General features: G+C 52.5%; 1 long non-coding RNA gene across 3 annotated transcripts; it reads right to left on the reverse strand.

Annotated features, from left to right (window-relative positions):
* Window positions 1–4677: 4677 nt before the first annotated feature.
* Window positions 4678–18854, reverse strand: LOC119956095. 3 transcript variants are annotated; one of them, XR_005458588.1, is made up of 4 exons: window positions 18760–18854; window positions 18341–18505; window positions 12221–12482; window positions 4678–4813 (listed from the first exon to the last, which is right to left on the reverse strand). It is a non-coding gene; the product is annotated as an uncharacterized LOC119956095 (long non-coding RNA). The 3 variants fall into 3 exon arrangements; XR_005458586.1 differs by having other exon boundaries at window positions 4686–4848; XR_005458587.1 differs by lacking the exon at window positions 18760–18854 and adding an exon at window positions 18628–18699 and having other exon boundaries at window positions 4686–4848.
* Window positions 18855–20662: the final 1808 nt, after the last annotated feature.

Here is a 20662-nt window from a genome sequence, read left to right on the forward strand (position 1 = left end):
GGCTATCCATTTACCATATCCGAAACCCCCAACATCATTTAAAGGTCTGTGGCCTATTTCAGCAATGACTATCAGGAGGCTCCCTGGAGCACAGCTCAATCTTTATTCAAAATGTCTGTCTTTTTTGCTGCCGACGTTTCCTTTATAGCCACTTGATGACTTAATACAGTTTTGTATCATTACATTTGCAAAGAATCCTTAATGCCGCAGCGTAGGGAAGTGTGAGGAGAAGGAAGGATGGAAAAATTGGCAATCTAGGAACTTAGGGAGGCGGGAAGAGAGGATGCGCTTGAGGGTCAGAAACGAGAGAAGAGTCATTAACAGCTCTGATTAGTGGTTCCAAATGAGGCTGGCACGGTGGCACAGTGGTTAGCACCGCTGCCTCACAGCGCCAGGGTCCCGGGCTCAATTCCAGTCTTGGGTGATTGCCTGTGCGGAGTCTGCACATTCTCCCCTGTGGGCAGCAGGGTAGCATGGTGGTTAGCATAAATGCTTCCCAGCTCTAGGGTACCAGGTTCGGTTCCCGGCTGGGTCACTGTCTGTGCGGAGTCTGCACGTCCTCCCCGTGTGTGCGTGGGTTTCCTCCGGGTCCAAAGTCGAAAGATGTGCGGGTTAGGTGGATTGGCCATGCTAAATTGCCCGTAGTGTCCTAAATAGTAAGGTTAAGGGGGGGTTGTTGGGTTACGGGTATAGGGTGGATACGTGGGTTTGAGTAGGGTGATCATTGCTCGGGACAACATCGAGGGCCGAAGGGCCTGTTCTGTGCTGTACTGTTCTATGTTCTATGTCTGCGTGGGTTTCCTCCCGGGTGCTCCAGTTTCCTCCAACAGTTCAAAGATGTGCAGGTTAGGAGGATTGGCCATGATAAATTGGCCTTAAGTGCCCAAAAGGTTAGGTGGGGTTATGGGGATAGGGAGGAGGCGTGGTCCGAGGTAGGGTGTGTGGTAGTCACCACTGATGTATTATACTGTATATATGGGTTTCACGGTAAGGCCCCTGTACTTAAATGTACAGGGTTAGGTCCCTGCCTGTTGGCTCCGCCCAGTAGGCGGAGTATAAATATATGTGCTCTCCGAACAGCCATTTCGCCAGCTGCTGTAGGAGGCCACACATCTCTGTGTAATAAAGCCTCAATTACATTCTACTCTCGTCTCGTCGTAATTGATAGTGCATCAATTTATTACTGAGAGATTTTTCAGAGATGGACCTCCGCATCAAGCCAGATCACCTGCAGCTGCATCCTCAAGCAGACAACGCCAAAAAAGACTTCAAACGTTGGCTAGCCTGTTTTGAAGCACACACCGGGTCTGCTCCAGACCCAATCCCAGAAGCACAGAAGCTCCAGATTCTGTACACGCGGCTGAGCGCCAACGGTTTCCCTTCGTCCAGGACGCGCCGACCTATGCAGAAGCCATGACGTCACTGAAAGAGAACTACCCTCAGCAGACCAACAAAATCTACGGTAGGCATTTCTTATCCAGGTGGCACCAACTTCCCGGTGAGTCTGTGGAAGATTTCTGGCTTGCCCTGCTCGCCCTAGTGAGAGACTGTGACTGCCAGGCCGTTTTGGCCACTGAGCATTCGAACCTGCTAATGAGAGATGTGTTTGTTACGGGCATAGGGTCTGACTACATCCACCAGCGCCTCTTAGCAGGGGCCACGCTTGACTACGCAGCGACCTAAAAGCTAGCGCTCTCGCTCACGGTCGCCTCACACAACGTACAGGCCTATGCCCCCGACCGCGCGGCCCACCCCCCCGTGCATCGTGGACCCCGCCGACGGCCACCCCATCATGGACCCCATCAGCGACCGCCCCCAGCCAACCCCACGCCTGAGCCGCGCGGCAGCCAACCAACCCCAGGGGACCCAAATGCTACTTCTGCGGACAGGCAAAACACCATCAGCAGTGCTGACTGGCGCGGAGTGCGCTCTTCAAGGCCTGTGGCAAGAAGGGACATTTCGCTGCAGTGTGCCAGACCCGCTCAATCGCCGCTATTGTCCCGGCACCCCCCACGTGCGGCCAGTGGGCGCCGCCATCTTTCCCACCTCGGACCACGAGCGGCCTGTGGGCCCCGCCATCTTGCTCTACTCACAACACGTGCAGCCCGTGGGCGCCACCATCGTGCCTGCCTCAGAAGCAATGGGTGCCGCCATCTTGCCTGCCCCAGGACATGTGCAGCACAAGGACGCCGCCATCTTGCCTGCCCCATGTCATGTGCGGCCCGTGGGCACTGCCATCTTACCCGCCTCAGGACCCCTGCCCATCAGGCACCTCACCAGGCCGCTCCTCGCCTACAACCGCCGCCGACCAGCCGCGTCTCGCCTCGGTCACGATTGACCAGTCTCGACCGCACAACCTCGCGACCGCTTCGACAAAGGTGAAGGTTGACGGGCACCAGATATCCTGCCTTCTGGACTCCGGAAGCACTGAGAGCTTCATCCACCCCGATACGGTACGGTGCGATACAGTACCCCCACTAACAAGAGAATCTCTCTGGCCTCCGCATCCCACTCCGTGGCAATCTGGGGGTACTGCATTGCTATCCTCACCGTCCAGGGCGTAGAGTTCAGCGGCTTCCGCCTCTACGTCCTCCCCAACCTCTGCGCTGCCTTGCTACTTGGCCTGGACTTCCAGTGCAACCTCCGAACCCTGGAATTTGGCGGGCCCTTACCACCCCTTACTGTTTGCGGCCTCGCGACCCTTAAGGTCGACCCGCCATCCCTTTTTGCAAACCTAATCCCGGATTGCAAACCCTTGCCACCAGGCGCAGACGGTATAGCTCCCAGGACAGGACCTTCACCAGGTCTGAGGTCCAGCGGCTGCTGAGGGAAGGTATTATCGAGGCCAGCAACAGCCCCTGGAGAGCCCAAGTGGTAGTGGTGAAAACCGGGGAGAAAAACTGGATGGTCGTTGATTACAGTCAGATCATCAATCGGTACACGCAGCTCTACGCGTACCCCCTCCCATGCATATTTAATATGGTCAATCAGATTGCACAATACTGGGTCTTCTCGACTGTGGACCTGAAATCTGCCTACCACCAGCTCCCCATCCGTAAGGCAGACCGCCCATACACTGCATTCGAAGCAGACGGCGGCCTCTACCCTTTCCTTAGGGTTCCCTTTCCTTAGGGTTCCCTTCGGCGTCACCAATGGGGAAATTTACACAATTTTACTGCCTAATCCATTGCTCGATCAAAAAAGACAGTAGTTTCATCTTTGGTTCTGTTTTATTCGAATTACAAATTTGTTTGAGGCCCATTTGTCTCAAACCTACAATAGCTCAGATTCCCCTGATGTGAAGGGTACAATAGCCTGGCTTTGAAAATCCTGGAACTCCCTCCCTAACAGCACAGTGGGTGCTCCTACACGGACTGCAGCTGAAGAAGGCAGCTCACCACCATCTTCTCAAGGGCGATTAGGATGGGCAATAAATGCAGCCCGAGCCAGCGATGTCCACATCCCTTTCCTGAATTCCGGAACTTAATAGAAAACTGATATTAACAATAATAATCTTTATTGTCACAAGTAGGCTGACATTAACACTGCAATGAAGTTACTGTGAAAAGCCCCTAGTTGCCACACTCCGGCACCTGTTCGGGTACACAGAGGGAGAATTCAGAATGTCCAATTCACCTAACAAGCACGTCTTTCGGGATTTGTGAAAAATGAAATGAAAATCACTTATTGTCACGAGTAGGCATCAAATGAAGTTACTGTGAAAAGCCCCTAGTCGCCACATTCCGGCACCTGGTCGGGGAGGCTGGTACGGGAATTGAACCGTGCTGCTGGCCAGCCTTGGTCTGCTTTACAAAGCCAGCAATTTAGCCCTGTGCTAAACCAGCCCCTGTGGGAGGAAACCGGAGCACCCGGAGGAAACCCACGCAGACACGGGGAGAACGTGCAGACTCCGCACAGACAGTGACCCAAGCCGGGAATCGAACCTGGGACCCTGCCGCTTTGAAGCAACTGTGCTAACCACTGTGCTGCCGTTGCAGGCCAGGAGGCCATTATAGAAAATGGCCAATTTCCTCATCGTTAAAATCAATCAGTAGTCCGTTAAAAGTTAGCCCCCACCCCTTCTCCCCTCAAAGTGTGGATGTGAGAGAATTAAAACAGCGGAGGCCCTTCACTGATAATCGAACCAATGTTCCCGAGGCAATATCATCGGCCTATTGGTCCAAAGGCCCAGGCTTATGGGTTCGGGGCCTCACGGTAGCATGGTGGTTAGCATAAATGCTTCACAGCTCCAGGGTCCCAGGTTCGATTCCCGGCTGGGTCACTGTCTGTGCGGAGTCTGCACGTCCTCCCCGTGTGTGCGTGGGTTTCCTCCGGGTGCTCCGGTTTCCTCCCACAGTCCAAAGATGTGCGGGTTAGGTGGATTGGCCATGCTAAATTGCCCGTAGTGTAAGGTTAATGGGGGGATTGTTGGGTTACGGGTATACGGGTTACGTGGGTTTAAGTAGGGTGATCATTGCTCGGCACAACATCGAGGGCCGAAGGGCCTGTTCTGTGCTGTACTGTTCTATGTTCTATGTTCTAAATCCCACCATGGCAGCTGGTGGAATTTAAATTCAAATTAATAAAATCAGGAAGTATAAAACTCAGTGATGTTGACCGTGAAACTATCATTGATTCTTGAAAAATCTCACCTGGTTCACTCGTGCCGTTTGGGGAAGGAAATCTGTCGGCCTTACCAGGTCTGGCCTACAAGTGATTCCAGACCCCACAGCAATGTGATTGACTCTTAACTGCCCCCTGAAACAGCCCAGCAAGGGCAGTTAGGGATGGGCCTCGCCAGTCATGTCCACATCTGCCGAGAGATTAAGAAATTGCCCGCAGTTACAGCTGTAATAGAGAAGGTTTAAAAATTACAATTGAAAAGCATTCGTCCCCTGGCAGTTGATGTTCAGTGATCACAACACTGCACTTAAATTGACACCAATTGGAACTAATTTAGCAGCCTGATTAGTCGTAACCCACAGGACAGAGCCTATTAAAAATAAACTAGAAGGAAAGAATCAGAACAGTAACTTCTTGCTTTAAAAATAAATGGCAGGATTATTGGTGTGAGGTATCTTTGTAGAATTAAGAATAATCAAGAATGATTCTCCTGTAGGAAAGAAGGACTTGGGGCTGAGGTTTATGACACCTTGTGGGTGGGTTGACATGTGGGGGTGGGACACAAATCGGGAGTCATGACAGGACACTCTCTTCAGCAACTACCTGACTGTCCCCACATTCCCTACTGTTATATTGGCTGCTGGCTGAGCAGGTGCAGGGTGATTCTTTTTTGGGATGTCGCTGCCAATCGGAGACCCCAGTCCCTAAGCAATTCCAGGCCCTGCGTTTCCCCTTACCCCTGGCCTATCAACCTCAATGCCTGTCAACCCCTCACCCGCTCCACACACACACACACACATTGCAGCCCCGACCCTATCAGCCACCCTGTCACCCCCCTCACCACCCCCCACCCAACCACACACACAGCGCAGCCACGACCCTATCAGCCACCCTGACACCCCCCTCACCTCCCTCCACCCAACCACACACACAGCGCAGCCCCGACCCTATCAGCCACCCTGTCACCCCCCTCACCACCCCCCACCCAACCACACACACACACACACACACCGCAGCCCCGACCCTATCAGCCACCCTGCAACCCCCCTCACCTCCCCCCACCCAACCACACACACAGCGCAGCCCCGACCCTATCAACCATCCTGTCACCCCCCTCACCTCCCCCCACCCAACCACACACACAGCGCAGCCCCGACCCTATCAACCATCCTGTCACCCCCCTCACCTCCCCCCACCCAACCACACACACAGCGCAGCCCCGACCCTATCAGCCACCCTGTCACCCCCCTCACCACCCCCCACCCAACCACACACACACACACACACACCGCAGCCCCGACCCTATCAGCCACCCTGCCACCCCCCTTACCACCCCCCACCCAACCACACACACACACACACACCGCAGCCCCGACCCTATCAACCATCCTGTCACCCCCCTCACCTCCCCCCACCCAACCACACACACAGCGCAGCCACGACCCTATCAGCCACCCTGTCACCCCCCTCACCTCCCCCCACCCAACCACACACACACACACCGCAGCCCCGACCCTATCAGCCACCCTGCCACCCCCCTCACCACCCCCCACCCAACCACACACACACACACACACACACTGCAGCCCCGACCCTATCAGCCACCCTGCCACCCCCCTCACCACCCCCCACCCAACCACACACACACACACACACTGCAGCCCTGACCCTATCAGCCACCCTGTCACCCCCCTCACCTCCCCCCACCCAACCACACACACACCGCAGCCCCGACCCTATCAGCCACCCTGCCACCCCCCTCACCACCCCCCACCCATCCACACACACACACACACACACACATACACACTGCAGCCCCGACCCTATCAACCATCCTGTCACCCCCCTCACCACCCCCCACCCAACCACACACACACACACACATACACACTGCAGCCCCGACCCTATCAGCCACCCTGTCACCCCCCTCACCTCCCCCCACCCAACCACACACACAGCGCAGCCACGACCCTATCAGCCATCCTGTCACCCCCCTCACCACCCCCCACCCAACCACACACACACACACACACACACATTGCAGCCCCTACCCTATCAACCATCCTGTCACCCCCCTCACCACCCCCCACCCAACCACACACACACCGCAGCCCCGACCCTATCAACCACCCTGTCACCCTCCTCACCACCCCCCACCCAACCACACACACACACACACACTGCAGCCCTGACCCGATCGACCACCCTGTCACCCCCCTCACCACCCCCCACCCAACCACACACACACACACACACACACACACTGCAGCCCCGACCCTATCAACCATCCTGCCACCCCCCTCACCTCCCCCCACCCAACCACACACACACACCGCAGCCCCGGCCCTATCAGCCACCCTATCACCCCCCTCATCTCCCCCCACCCAACCACACACATACACACTGCAGCCCCGACCCTATCAATCACCCTGTCACCCCCCTCATCTCCCCCCACCCAACCACACACACACACACACACTGCAGCCCCTACCCTATCAGCCACCCTATCACCTCCTCACCTCCCCCCACCCAACCACCCAACCACACACACACACACACACCAACACACACACCGCAGCCCCGACCCTATCAACCACCCTGTCACCCCCCACCCAACCACACACACTGCAGCCCCTGCCCTAACAACCACAACCCCCGTCACCTCCCCTTACCACCCCCACCCACCCACATACATACACACCGTAGCCCCTACCCTATCAACCATCCTGTCACCCCCTCATCTCCCCCCACCCACCCACCCACACACACAAACACACACCAGCCCCTGCCCTATCAAGTTCAACCCTTGTCACACCCCCAATCCCCCACCCTCTCACACATACATACACATATCAACCCCTGCCCTATCAACCTCAACCTCCCTCTTGCCCCCAGACACATACACACGTACCAGTCCTTGCTGTACCAACCTTAACCCCTGACACCCTCTCTAACCTCCCCCTCACACAAACCTACATACATCAGACCCCCCCCCCCCTTCCCCCCACCTCTCTGGGGCCTGCCAGCTTGTCCCAGGTGAGATCCCAGCCTCACCTTGGCATGTGGCTTTCCTCTGGGACTGCTGCAGTCCCAGAAGTGGCCACTGTTTCCAGTGGCGCTGTTGGGACCAACTGAGTGGGTAGATGGGCCCTTGGGTCACCCAAAAAGCAGCAGGCCCAACAATGCAGCTCTCCGTCCGTACTAAAGGTCTAAATTAAAGATCAAGGGGACAACGGACAAGCTGATTCTCCCATGTTCCCATTGACCACGAGAATTCATGTGTAGCGCTGAAGGGTAGGAAGGCCTCTCTGTCCAGTGCCTGGGGTGCATGAGGACCCAGCTGATAATTTGAGGGAGGCAAATATCTCCCTAACGTCTCATTTCCCAGCAGCAGAACCACAGCAGTTGTCAGTTGGCACTGATTCCAGTGGTGCTTGTGATATGTGCAGACTGAACCATGCATGGCAGTCAAAGTGGGTCTACCATCACATCTCCGCTTTGTCAAAAAACAGTCAAAGCAGCTTTTCATTTTTGTGTCTCTTCACTTTCCTCAGCTTATTTAACAGTCATGAGATTTGGAATGTGTTTGTAGAAAACTAAATTCGCCGACAATTAATTGAAAGGACAGACTCGATCTAAACAAATCTCTGCCTAGTACTGTGGGGTACGAGAAAGTGTCTGTCACAACGCTAAAGGTCAGAAAGGTACATTATCTGTCACACTTGTAAAATGTCCTGGCGGCTAAAATATATGAAAGACTCTCCTGATGGTCAGCCAGATATTTTCAGTCAGAGCTTTATGGTTTCCAGCCCTTCTCCAAAACATTGTGAATGTTAATCGAGGCCAACAACAGTCTTGATTTTAACATGATGTGGAGATGCCGGCGTTGGACTGGGGTGAGCACAGTAAGAAGTCTTACAACACCAGGTTAAAGTCCAACAGGTTTGTTTCGATTCACTAGCTTTCGGAGCACTGCTCCTTCCTCAGGTGAACTAGCTTCTTTCACCTGAGGAAGGAGCAGTGCTCCGAAAGCTAGTGAATCGAAACAAACCTGTTGGACTTTAACCTGGCGTCAGACTTCTTGCCTTGATTTTCAGGTAGCACCTGAAAAGAGAGAATGGAGTTATTGTTTCAAGTGTGGACTCTGCATCATGTAGTATGTTTAATGTATTAATGACCATTTACCCCTCTGATTTACACCAACTGCAGTACAATACGTTTTGGGTTTAAGTAGGGTGATCATTGCTCGGCACAACATCGAGGGCCGAAGGTCCTGTTCTGTGCTGTACTGTTCTATGTTCTATGTTCTATGTTCTATGTTTGTTCGATCATTTCAATTGTAGTAGCTTGTACTACGCGCAAAATTCATTTGCATCCCATGTGTGGTTTTGATGGTATAACTCTGGTTGACATGCAGGGTGCGTTCTGATTCTGTGAGATTAAATACGGACGTCTCAGAAATGTGCTGAGGTGGAGCTGGTGTGAGGCCCACATTAATGAAAGTGAGTAAGATGCACAAAAGGGTTGGAGGCTTATGCTGAAGTATTGCTCTCACCTGTGATTTGCAAGCTGGTTATTATCTCCAACATGCCTATAGGGTACTCATTCCTCAAGTTAACTTGATTAATGGAGTCCACATTCTCATAAATCATCCTTTTCTTTTCGCTAGTTAATATATAATGATCCGCGTGCATTTAGAAAGTGCAGGCCACCTCATTGTGCTTTCTGCCGCAATACAAAGCTGCAACAATAAGACCTTGTGTTCTGTTTCATTGACAGTGGGTAGAATTTTCCCAAAAGGTGGCAACGTGTCAGGTTCTGACTGAAAGTCGGTGGGCGCGATTCTCCACAACGGCCGACGCCGGAGTGAAACCCGGAGTGTTTCACTCCAGCATCGGAGGCCGCTCCTCGCCCCCTATTCTCCCTCAAAGCGGCGCGCCGAGAATGACTCGGCGTCAGCCGCGAATGCGCAGGTTGGCCGGTTGCTGTCTTCCCCTCCGCTGCCCCGCAAGACGTGGCGGCTTGATCTTGCGGGGCGGCGGAGGGGAAAGAGTGCGTCTCTTAGAGACGCCGGCCCGACGATCGATGGGATCAATCGTGGTGCTTGATCCTCTCTCCGCCCCCCCACAGGCCCCACACTTACGTGTCACGCAATGTTCACGCCGGCAGTGACCAGGTGTGGTTGCCGTCTGCGTGAACCCATCGGGGTCGTCAGGCCGCTCGGCCCATCTGGGCCGGAGAATCGCTGGTCGCCGGGGAAAAAGGCAAGCAGCGATTCTCCGAGCGGCGTGTCGCAAGCAAAACGCGACATGCCATTTTGGGGGGGAGTGGGAGAATCACGGGGCCAGGGTGGCGTGGCATGATTCGCCCGGCCCTCCCGCGAATCTCCCCCCCCCACCCCGGCGTGGGGAGCGGTGTTTCTCCCCAGAGAAAATTCCGTCGCCGTCTGCCCACACATTGCCCTTTTTCAGGAGAGGGGCATGTTTTGTGCCGTCATTGGGAGGGTCGGGGCCTAATGACATCGGCAAGGCCGACTCCACAGAGCTAAGGTCGCCCCGATCTCAAATCCTGCTTAAAGACACATGCTCCCCCACCATCACTGGCATCGGGCCCCCCCCTTCCCCGTATTTACCAGAATCAGGACTTTGGGGCCTCCCGCCTCCCCTATCGCTCCCCCCACCCCCCCCCCCCCTCCTCCATGTGAAGCGAACCCCCAGCATGGGGTTGCCCACAGTCCCCGCCCCTTCAGGCCCTGCCCCGGCAGTTACATAGAATATATAGCACAGAAACAGGCCATTTGGCCCAACTCATATATGCTGGTGTCATTGTCTACACATGTGTCTCCTTCCATTCTACCGAATCTTACCCTATCAACATATCTTTCATTCTCCCCTCATGCATCTATCTAACCTCTCCTTAAATGTATCAAGTCATTCGCCTCAACTATGCCACGAGGCAACAGGTTTCCATTCTAACCACGTTCTGGGAAAAGGAGGTTACTCCCTGATTCCCAATTGGGTTTATTACCGACTCTCCTTTATTCAGGATCCCTGGCCTTGGATACCCGAGAAGTGAAACTAATCTCTATGCTACACGTCAAACTCTGCAATAATTTTAAACACCTCTACTGGGTCACCTCTCAGCCTCTTTCCCAGAGAAAAGAGCTTCAGACTTTCCCGATAGCCCTAACCTCTCACTTCTGCTACCAAACTTGTTGAACTATTTTGCACCTCCGTCAGTGCCTCGATATTCTTTTCTTAATTTGGAGCTCAAAACGGTGCACATTACTCTGAGCACATCGTGAATGCATCTTCCGGTTCTGACTGCAAAAGTAAAGTAGTCTGACAAAAGTAATTGTGCAGAAACAGCAGCATGGTTAACAGAGGAAGCAAACAGCAACGTTGAAAAAAGGGTTTAAACAGCCGTTAGAATGGACATTTGCAAGTAATGATGTGAAACCAGTCGTGCCATTTTAATCGTGTGGTGAATGTAACTCTGTAATTCACACTGTGATATATATATGAGACCGTACGATTGTAAGCGCAGTTGCGTTGCCCGACCACTAGGGGAGTAGCTCCGGGAATGCTTAGGAGTTTGTACAGGGCTCCACCCTTGGCTCCGCCCACGGCTCCTCCCCTGGACTGCTGTATAAATATCGATGCCCAGAGCCAGCCGACCAGTTCATCGAGAGTTCAACGTGTAACAGGCTGGCTCTGTAGTAAGTAGATTAAAACCACTGTTCATATCTCAAAGCACGTGTCTAGTGAATTGATGGTCTCATCAAATCGGTTCACAGAGAGTGAAGACGCCAGAATATAAAGAAAGCCCATCACGTGACCAATTTAATTAAGTTGTACTTGGGGCTGTGTTGAGGCGTGTGCACACACAGACAGGCGCACACAGACAGGGGCACACACAAACACACGCAAACATGCACACACACAGATACGCCCACCCACAGACTTGTGCACGCACACATAGGCATGCATGCACAGTCACACACTCCTGAGAGCAAACACTGGGGAACTGGTTCTTTTGTGTGAAGAGCTCATAGATGAATACACAAGTTTTATTTATTTTTGCCAATTTGAATGTGCAGCATCTTCTGCTACTATGGTAATTTGATATTAAATAATTCTCTGGATCTCGATATGGGTTGCCATTTGATATAGTAGCTTTATATAAGCAAACAGATTTGACCATTAATACATCACTATCTCATTGCAGTTCATAGGGCCTTGCTATGCATAAAGTGGCTACAACATGTCCCACATTGCTACAGTGACTACTTTGAAGAAAAATCTCATTGACTGTCAAGTGCTTTGGGCCATCCTGTAGTCACTATATAAATGATTTGGACCATCCTGTAGTCATTATATAAATGCTTTGGACCATCCTGTAGTCACTATCTAAATGCAAGTTCCTTCTTCATATGAGCACCTCCTTTCGAATCTAGATAAATGGATATATTGCTGCTAAGGGTAATTATGTAATGTGACATTCAAACTGAGATTCAAGAAATTCTATACTTTATTACATTTATATAGCCAAACATAAAGGGTTCTTTTTACAAGTTGACATAAGAGGATGTACTCACAGGCTGATTCTCCAGAGTGCTGCTGTCACAGTGTGCGACATTTCACTGTTTTTTTTTCATTGAGAAGCAAATCAACGCACTTCAGGGAAACAGATTGTAATGATTTGGGAGTTAGGTATGGCTCAGAATGTGAATCTTGGTGCAGCAAAACAACGCATTGTTGAGTCCTTTACGAAATCAGTTTGTTTTATCCCTCCCACAAGCAGCTTCCTGGCAAGATTAAGTTCAGCACTGATCTTTTGGGGCTTGCTGACGTACATTCCTAGATTGAATAAAAAAGTGTTGATGAGCCCCATGGTTTGATACATTTTCTAGGCTCGATTTCAGCATATATATTTCTATTATCAACACTTTCGAACAGCATTCTCATGTATTCTTTACAATATTAACAGATCGATCTGTCACTGTGATTTTTAGATGGATTCTGCTGGACAGTTTTGGAGCAGGGCCGATTTTTCAGATGGAGTGAAACAAATGGGTTGTTCCTGATTAAAGCTGTACTCATGAGGTGCAAACTGCTTTGACCCAATGCTAAAGTTACTCTGCTCTTTTCTCCTCACTCCTCTCCCTGTCCTTCACCGCTATCGCTCTTCCCTGCTTGTCTTTCCCTTCTCCCCTTTAGTCAGGTAAGAGGGAGGGATGGATGATAAGGGACCATAGAAGGTGAGGGGGGATGCGGGAGTGAGGAAGGGTGAGGGAGGGTGAAGAGTGAGAGAGGGTAAGTAAGTGTGAGGAAATCTGAGGGGGTGCAGGAGTGTGAGGGAGCCTGAGGGGGTGAGGGTGGGCAAGGGGGAGATACTGTGAGGAGAGAGAGAGTGTGAGAGAGTTTAAATTAGAAACAGTAAAGGTAACAGAGCAGAAAGATTGAATGGGTGAAGATGTGAATACCCAGGGACATCGCTGCTCACTGAAAGGTTCAATAATCAGAGATTCCAGAATTAATCAGGTAACCCACGTCTGAAAATGATTTGAATCAATGACATTTTTGAGAGCAGAACCTTGTCACGTAAAGAGTTCAGAATAAAATATTGCACAGTTTAAAATGGGAACTTCTCAGAAGTGTGAGTTGGCCATTTGATTTGGAGAAATCTATTGGAAAGTGTGGGAAGCCCCGGGGAAAGGCTGCTGACATGTGAAGAGTTAATCATTCTGGATGCGGAGGAGGTTTCACAGAGGCTCCTGGAGCATTGCAGCAAGTACTGATCTACTGCAGATAAACTGCGGCTCAGAGCTGGCCAGACACAAGCAGAGCTTCAAACAGGCCAGCCACAGCTCTCCTTCCCTCGCCCCGCACCCTCCTTCCCTCCCCCTCCTTCCCTTCCCCTCACCCTCCTTCCCTCACCTTCCTTCCCTTCCCCTCACCCTCCTTCCCTCCCCTCCCCCTCCTTCACCCCCCTCACCCTCCCCCTCACCCTCCTTCCCTCCCTCTCACCCTCCTTCCCTTCCCCCGCACCCTCCTTCACCCCCCCCCGCACCCTCCTTCCCTCCCCCTCATTCCCCCCTCCTCCCCCTCCTTCACTCCCCCTCCCCCTCCTTCACTCCCCCCTCCTCCCCTCCCCTCCCCCTCCTTCCCTCCCCCTCCCCCTTCACCCCCCTCACCCTCCTTCCCTCCCTCCTCACCCTCCTCCACTCCCCCCTCACCCACCCCCCTCACCCTCATTCCCTCCCCCGCACCCTACTTCCCTCCCCCTCACCCTCCTTCCCTCCCCCTCCCCTTCACCCCCTCACCCTCCCCCCTCACCCTCCCCCTCCCCTCCTTCCTTCCCCCTCACCCTCCTTCCCTCCCCCTCACCTTTCTTCCCCCTCCTTCCCCTCACCCTCCTTCCCTCCCCCCTCACCTCCTTCCCTCCCCGCACCCTCCTTCACCTCCTCCCCCTCCCCCTCCTTCCCTCTCCCTCCTTCCCCCTTCACCCCCTCCCCCTCCTTCCCTCCCCCCACCCTCCTTCACGCCCCCCTCACCCTCCTTCACCCTCCCCCCCTCACCCTCCTCCCTTCTCCCTCCTTCCCTCCCCCTCCCTCCTTCACCCCCTCACCTTCCTTCACTCCCCCCTCACCCTCCTTCTCTCTCCCTCCTTCCCCCCTTTACCCCCTCACCCTCCTTCCCTCCCCCCTCCCCCTCCTTCCCTCCCCTCCCCCTCCTTCACTCCCCCCACAACCACCCCCCTCACCCTCCTTCCCTCTCCCTCCCCCTGACCCTCCTTCACTCCCCCTCACCCTCCTTCACTCTCCCCTCACCCTCCTTCACTCCCCCCTCACCCTCCTTCCCTCCTCCGCACCCTCACCCCCTTCACTCCCCCCTCACCCCCTTCCCTCCCCTCAACCTCCCCCACCCCTCTCCCTCACCCTCCTTCCCTCGCCCTCACCCTCCTTCCTCCCCCCACCCTCCTTCCCTCCCCCTCAATCTCCGGCCCTCCCCATCACCCTCCTTCCCTCCCCCCTCCTTCCCTCCCCTTCCCTCCCCCTCATTCCCTCCCCCTCACCCTCCTTCACTCCCCCTCACCTTCACTCCCCCCTCACACTCATTTCTTCCCCCCTCACCCTCTTCACCTCCCTCTCCCTCCTTCCCTCCCCCTCACCCCTTCCCTCCCCCTCAACCTCCCCTCACCCTCCTTCCCTCTCCCTCACCTTTCTTCCCCCTCCTTCCCCCTCACCCTCCTTCCCTCCCCCCTCACCCTCCTTCCCTCCCCGCACCCTCCTTCACCTCCTCCCCCTCCCCCTCCTTCCCTCTCCCTCCTTCCCCTTCACCCCCCCTCCCCCTCCTGTCCCCTCCCCCCCACCCTCCGTCCGCACGCCCCTCACCCTCCTTCACCCGCACCTCCCCCTCACCCTCCTCCCTTCTCCCTCCTTCCCTCCCCCTCCCTCCTTCACCCCCTCACCTTCCTTCACTCCCCCCTCACCCTCCTTTCTCCCTCCTTCCCCCTTTACCCCCTCACCCTCCTTCCCTCCCCCCTCCCCCTCCTTCCCTCCCCTCCCCCTCCTTCACTCCCCCCACAACCACCCCCTCACCCTCCTTCCCTCTCCCTCCCCCTGACCCTCCTTCACTCCCCCTCACCCTCCTTCACTCTCCCCTCACCCTCCTTCACGCCCCCCTCACCCTCCTTCCCTCCTCCGCACCCTCACCCCCTTCACTCCCCCCCCTCACCCCCTTCCCTCCCCTCAACCTCCCCCACCCCTCTCCCTCACCCTCCTTCCCTCTCCCTCACCCTCCTTCCCTCCCCCCACCCTCCTTCCCTCCCCCTCAATCTCCGGCCCTCCCCATCACCCTCCTTCCCTCCCCCCCTCCTTCCCTCCCCTTCCCTCCCCCTCATTCCCTCCCCCTCACCCTCCTTCACTCCCCCTCACCTTCACTCCCCCCTCACACTCATTTCTTCCCCCCTCACCCTCTTCACCTCCCTCTCCCTCCTTCCCTCCCCCTCAACCCCTTCCCTCCCCCTCAACCTCCCCTCACCCTCCTTCCCTCTCCCTCCTTCCCTCCCCCCTTTCCCTCCCCCTCACCCTCCTTCACTCCCCCCTCACCCTCCTTCCCTCTCTCTCCCCCTCCTTCCCTCCCCATCAATCTCCGTCCCTCCCCCTCACCCTCCTTCCCTCCCCCTCACCTTCCCCCCTCACCTTCCCTCCCCCTCACCCTTCCTCCCTCCCTCTCCTCCCCTCCCCCTTCCCTCTCTCTCCTCCACTCCTTCTCCCTTGTTATCTCTCCACTCCTTCTCCCTCGTTATCTCTCCTCCACTCCTTCTCCCTCGTTATCTCTCCTCCACTCCTTCTCCCTCATTGTCTCTCCTCCACTCTTTCTCCCTCCTCACCATCACCCCACCCTCTCTGCCCCTCTCATGTACGTGCTCACTCTCCCTTTATCTCTCCCTCGATTGTTCTCCACCTTGCCTCGCACATTCATTCTCTCCCTTGCTCTCTCTCTCACTCCATTCTCCTTCCCCATCTTTCTCCCACTTCCTCACTAACCCCCCCCCCCCCCACCCCTCCCATGCTTGCTCCCTTTCTTTATCTCCCTCTCTCCCTTCACTCATTCCCTTCCTCATTCACTTACTCTCTCACCCTCTCCTTCCACTTTGTACACTTTCACAGTCCTACTGGTTTTATCCCCCCCACACAAATTAAATTTAACACATTTAATCTGACGACAGGATTGCGAATTGGATAAAGAGAAAAAAGTTCTCATAACTCAAGTGACATTCAGCTGGAATAAACATGGAAATGGATTTAACCTTTTCTGGTCCCAACAAGCCAAATATATTATGTGTCTGCAGTATAATCAATCCTTGCTTTTTGACAATGTAACTGACTGCAGAATATGCCTGTGTGAGCGAGTGTGAATGAATAAATGTATCTGACCATATCCAGGTGATATACAAAAATCCAAGGTATTTTCAACCATTTTAATCCCATGTAAGAGAAAATGCAAAATCGGTGTTGATATATTTTCATTTACAAAGCATTGTGGACATGAATTAATTCAGTAATTTGTAGTGAATGGTCTGCACTCGTCTCTCTTTAACCATCCATCCAGCTAAAGCTATTGACAACTTCATCAATATGAAAAGTATGATGCACTGTATTGGTGTTGGCATTACTTGATAAAGTTCTGCCTCAAGCATCCCCATGTCACGCATGTTCCGTAGCAGTGAATGTGGGCTGTGCTCAGGCCTCGATTCAATTCTCTAGCTGAGCTTCCTGCACTTCCTACCACTTTGGACACTTCTGAAATGGTTGTATTTATTAGTGGTGGGCGACCCAGGGGCCACGTGCAGCCCCTCAGGGATCCGAGTGCGGCCCACGAGACATTTTGTTGACCGTTCTCCCCGTGCGGGGTTGCAACATAACCCCGTTCCCGTTCCAACCTCCCTGAACAGGCACCGGAATGTGGCGACTAGGGTCTTTTCACAGTAACTTCATTGGAAGCCTAGTCGTGATAATAAGCGATTTTCATTTAATTTCATTTCATTCTGCTGGTTTCCGTATGTGTAGTTCTTTTTCCTACCAGTATGGCTGAAGTGATTCCGTCCGTGTAGTTTTTTTTCCTCCCGGTATGGCTGAAGTGATTGGCCAGTAAAGCGAGGCTCAGTGAAGTGAGGTGCGTGCTGATTGGCTGTGAGAGCCGTGCACTCCCTCCCCGTCCGATCAGGTGTAAATATTTATTTTATTCTTACCCCTTGAAGTTGACGACAGTTTATCATAGAATTTACAGTGCAGAAGGAGGCCATTCGGCCCATCGAGTCTGCACCGGCTCTTGGAAAGAGCATCCTACCCAAGGTCAACACCTCCACCCTATCCCCATAACCCAGTAACCCCACCCAACACTAAGGTCAATTTATCATGGCCAATCCACCTAACCTGCACATCTTTGGACTGTGGGAGGAAACCGGAGCACCCGGAGGAAACCCACACACACACGGGGAGGATGTGCAGACTCGACACAGACAGTGACCCAAGCCGGAATCGAACCTGGGACCCTGGAGCTGTGAAGCCATTGTGCTATCCACAATGCTACCGTGACATTGTGATACCGTGACAGTTCTATTAATATATAAATGATTAAGCATCTTCTGCAACTTATCGTGGAATATTCGGTGTGTATTAAATGTATTCAATCTTATTCATAGGGTCATAGTTAGTAAACAAGCCCAATTTCGTCCCATTGTGATGAAAGAGAGACACGCATGCGGCCAACTCAGTAGCCCAGATTTCCCATCACTGCATTGGAGGGGATGCTTCACCATGTACTGTCCCAAATAGTGGGTTCGGAGACAGATTAGATGACATGAGCCTTCACCCGTTTGGCCATCTCTGTGTTTCCCCCTCTCCTGCTCTCCCCCACCAAACATTTTAAGGGGACAAGCTTGATTTCAGAGTCCAGCATCCACAGTAATTTGCTTTTCCCTTAACATTTTGAGTGGTTGGCCACCAGTATTTTGCAAGTGCAGAGTCTGACTGTGAGCTTTAACACTCTCGCCTGGCTGTGAGTCACATTAATGGTGCAGGTTAATCACGAAAAAATATTTTTGGATCTGAATGCAAAAGATTTATTTTCAGAGCAGGGTTGACCACGATATCGATCTGATGGGAGTCACCTACAATGGCTGTCATGTTGCAATCATTATTTCTCACCTTTCATTTTTAGGGATCCATTGTCGAGAAAATTATGTTTCAAATGTCTCCCAGGATTCAAATTCAGCGGAATGGCCAACTTTATCTGAAGAGAATATCTGCAGCCATCTATGAATTATTCGACTGAATCTGCAGGTACTTTATGTTCAAACCCATTAGCATTTGCTGCAAAAAAAAAACATGATTATTTATCTATCTCTGACGCAAGCTGAATATTTATATCAATAATTCCCAGTGCTTCATAAAAATGAAGTAATCTTGACAAAAGAATATGTATATCTATCTACCTATCTATCTGTGTCTGCATTTCTGACTGTCCGTCTGTACGTCTGAAGACAGATTGTCTTCAATCTGTAAAAGTAATAATATGATTTAGGATTATTCAGATTAATTTGGCAGCAATCCGACCTAATGATTACCTTTGATTTTTGGAGCATATTATACAGATGCTGCAGTGGGCTGCTGAGAGAGACCAGCTCTCTGTTATGTTAGACTGGGAGCTGCCAGATCTGCTTTATCAAGGTCATAGAGAACAGAGACAAGTCAGGCTATTTAGTGAACCGTTGTGTCATTTGAAACAGCGATATACAAAATAATGCTGCATATATTAACCAGCGGTACACAGAAAAAGCTGATTCAGATTCCTCGTAGCCAAATTCATATCATTAACATTCAAATGTGTGCTCAGAACCTTTAAAACAGATTGAACCCATAAATATACAATGGAACTGCGCACTGTTCCTGCTTGGGTTTGTTTGCCTGGAAATCGCATTTTGTTGCTAAATGTTTAGCGGGTTCTTAGAGGCCGTGACTAACAAATGGGGTCATTGAAACACTGCTGGATGTCGCGCTGGAATACCGTGGCTGACATTATTTTGCAGTGTCAGCTCATTTTAATTATTTACCACAGACCTCTTCGACAGAGAACTTCTGAGGTGACCTCTACTGCCGAGAAGGACAAGTGCATCAGGCGCCTGGGAGGGAACACCACCAACTCCAAGTTCCTTTCCAAGTCACGCACCGTCCTAACCTGGAAATAAAAAAGCCGCTCTTCCATTGTCGCTGGGTCAAGATCTAGGTAGCAGCACTGTGGGTGTGCCTACACTGCACACACTGCCACGCTTCAAGGAGGCATCTCACCATCACCTCCTCCAGGATAATTACTAGAGAGGGAGTGCAGAGAAGGCGTACCAGACCTGATTCCTGGGGTGGCGGGACTGATGTATGAGGAGGGATTGGGTTAGTTAGGATTGTATTCGTTGGAGTTCAGAAGAATGGGGCCGGGGGGGTGGGGGGGCACGTAGAAACCTAGAAATTCCGACAGGATTAGACAGGGTAGAACGCAGGAAGGATGTTCCCGATGGTGGGTGTGTCCGGAACCAGAGGCCACAGTCTGGGGATACGGGGTAGACATTTTAGGTCAGAGATGAGGAGAAATTTCTTCACCAAGAGTGCGGTGAGCCTGTGGAATTAGTTACCACAGAAAGTAGGTTTAGGTTTAGCTCACTCAGCTAAATCGCTGGCTTTTAAAGCAGACCAAGCAGGCCAGCAACACGGTTCAATTCCCGTACCAGCCTCCCCGCACAGGCGCCGGAATGTGGCAACTAGGGGCTTTTCACAGTAACTTCACTGAAGCCTGCTCGTGACGATAAGCGATTTTCATTTTCATTTCATTCATTTTCATATGTTTTCAAGAAGCAGGTAGATATAGCACCTAGGGGTGAAGGGGATCAAAGGATATGGGGGGCAAGCGAGATGAGGTTACTGAGTTGGATGGTCAGCCATGATCATAATGAATGGAGGAGAAGGCTCGAAGGGCCAAATGGCCTCCTCCTGCTCTTATTTTCTATGTTTCTAATTTGGAATGGGCAATCAATGCTGCCCTAGCCAGCGACCCCCACATCCCATGAACAAATCTAAAAAAGACTATCTTGGAGCGTGGTGGGTGTATTGTGTGGGATGTACGGTGGGCCAGAAGCTCTCAAAGGGTTGCTGCTCACAGTTATAGCAGGGCTGCAGTTAAAACTGTTCCAGGGTCTGCGTAAGGAGGCACAGAAGCATGCATACTCCTCTGAGACTGTAGCATTGGGTCTTACCCTCGGTAATACTGTAATGAAGGATCAGCTGCTTAAACCCAAAGTCGCACTGTCTAAGGTAAAGATGGCTGAGTGGGGCATGGCAGTCTTACACCTTCATCATCTGGGAACAGATGAGACAGGCATTTTCGGGATTCAGGAAGGTTCCCAAGGTAAGAATACAAAATGGGACAGAAAACATGCTAAGAAAAGAACGGAAAATCAGTACTATAACAAAATGAAGGAG

Source organism: Scyliorhinus canicula, chromosome 22 (genome assembly GCF_902713615.1).
Source record: "Scyliorhinus canicula chromosome 22, sScyCan1.1, whole genome shotgun sequence".
In the NCBI taxonomy this organism is placed as follows: domain Eukaryota; kingdom Metazoa; phylum Chordata; class Chondrichthyes; order Carcharhiniformes; family Scyliorhinidae; genus Scyliorhinus; species Scyliorhinus canicula.